This window comes from Tarenaya hassleriana, unplaced genomic scaffold, assembly GCF_000463585.1.
Source record: "Tarenaya hassleriana unplaced genomic scaffold, ASM46358v1 Cleome361, whole genome shotgun sequence".
In the NCBI taxonomy this organism is placed as follows: domain Eukaryota; kingdom Viridiplantae; phylum Streptophyta; class Magnoliopsida; order Brassicales; family Cleomaceae; genus Tarenaya; species Tarenaya hassleriana.
This window is the reverse complement of record NW_010966671.1, coordinates 16,284-18,531: the sequence shown is the minus strand read 5'-3', so window position 1 is coordinate 18,531 and position 2,248 is coordinate 16,284.

Below are 2,248 nucleotides of genomic sequence, written 5' to 3'. Positions count from 1 at the left end.
GATCGGCAGAAGTCGTATGCCGATCAGCGGAGACGAGACTTTGCGCTTGAGGTTGGAGATTATGCCTTTCTCCGAGTGCAGGCGATGCGGGGTCATGCGAGGTTCGGGCAGAGCGGGAAGCTGAAGCCGCGATACATCGGACCTTACCCCGTGATCGCGAGAGTGGGAGCTGTTGCATATCGTCTTGGATTGCCGCCAGAGTTGGGCAACGTCTATGACGTGTTCCACGTGTCGATGCTGCGGAGGTACGTAGCGGACCCTTCTCACGTGCTACAGCCACAGGAATTGGAGTTTACGGAGGCTACGCGTTTTCGAGACGAGCCACTGCAGATAGTGGACCAGAAGGTCAAGAAGCTGCGGACGAAGGAGGTGTCACTCGTGAAGGTCTTGTGGCGAAGCCAAGGGGTCTCTGACATGACCTGGGAACCCGAGGCAGAGATGCGTAGTAGTTATCCGCACCTTTTTACTTGAGCGTTGTACGAACTCCTTTTATATGACGTTCGGTTGTATCAGACTTATGCTTCGGATGACGTTGGCAATATGGATTGTGTTTTGGTGATAATATCCAGTACGAGAAAGTATTGATGATAACATGCGATTCCGAATTCGAGGACGAATTCTTTTTAAGGGGGGAGGATTGTAATACCCCGAAACCCGATTGGAATATTTAATTATTAAAAATGAATAATTAAATAGAGATATCACGAAATCACCAAAAGTGATGATACAATATCGGGGAGAGGCACGAGGATCGTCACGTGCGGAAAGGACCGAGAAAGAATGAAGAAAAGGAAAAGAAAAGAAAAGAAAAAAAAAATAATACAGGGTTGGTCCGCGGCGGACCAACCGCTCAGCCGGAGTGGGGACTGGACGGGCGGACTAGGAGAAGTTTTCGGAAAAAAAAATAAACTGACCCCGGTCCGGCGGACCAGGAATTGGTCCGGCGGACCGGGAATAACAGATTCCGCAACTTGTCAACTTGCCACCTTGGGACGCGGAATTCGCCGAATTCCGGGGCCCGCTCGCCGCCAGCCGCCTCCCACGCCTCGAGGACGTTGCAGGCTCGCCTATGGGTTTGGGCTTGAGCCCGCGAACTCCCTATCTCGCACCATAAACACCTCCCAACCCTTGCACTTAGGCATTTTCGGACAAAAACAGAGGAAGAAAGAAAAGGGGAGAAAGGGGGAGAAAGGGAACGAACCAGTGCAAGGGGAGCTCAGGGAGACCAAGAGGGACGTGCCCAGACGTGTCCCGAAGCTTCTCACGTCGTGTGGAGCCACGAGGAACGCACACAAGCTCGGACAAACTCAAGAACAAGGTGAGTGGCTTGAGTTGGATTTGTGAGAGCTTGTTTTCAATGTGTGATGGTCCAAATCGGGATTTCATTGCGTGTTTGAGGTTTAGAACATGTCTAGGGATGTAAAACTATGTGTTAATAGCATTTGGAAGCAACCCCGAATCGAAACGGATGAGAAAATGCGAAACAGAGTTCGGAAATGGCGAAGGAGGACAAGTCCCAGTCCCGGTCTGCCGGACCAGTCTTTGGTCAGCTCCGGACCGAGACTGGGACGAAATACGCAAACTCAGTCGGACCAAGGGAAGGAAGTCGGACCAAGAGAAAAACACTGCCTGGTCCGCCGGACCAGTCCTGGTCCGCCGGACCAGACGTGTTCCGGGGTTCTGTGCACCGACTGACCAGAAGAGGGGGGACGAACCGAGAGAAATACACGTCTTGTCCGGGGCTGACCACTTCTGGTCCGCCGGACCAGACGTATTCCGAGGATACACGCACCGCCTGACCAGAAGAGACGGACCGAGTGGGGAGAAGCAGTCTGGTCCGGGGCTGACCAATCCTGGTCCGCCGGACCAGACTTGGTTTTCCTCCCTCGGACCGACTGATCAACAGACTGAGCGGACAGGAGAGAAGGAATACTGGTCCGGCTGACCAGAACTTGGTCCGCCGGACCAGGCTCAGAGAAACTCGGAGAAATTTTCCCGTTCGCCAGGAAAAAAAAAGAAACGGCCGACGGGCTTGGCCCGGACCTGACCAGACTTGACCTGGGCAAACCAACCCTCCCCAGAGGACAAGACTTCGCGATTGGGATCAATCGAATCGAGTTTTCGCTAGAACGTTGCGTAGCGTAGTGAGATGTGCGATATCGAAATATGAGTGATCGTTGCGTGATCGTTTGCGGGTAGAAATTGCATGGCGTTAAACGGTAGCTCGGTAGGGACCGGATACCGTGAT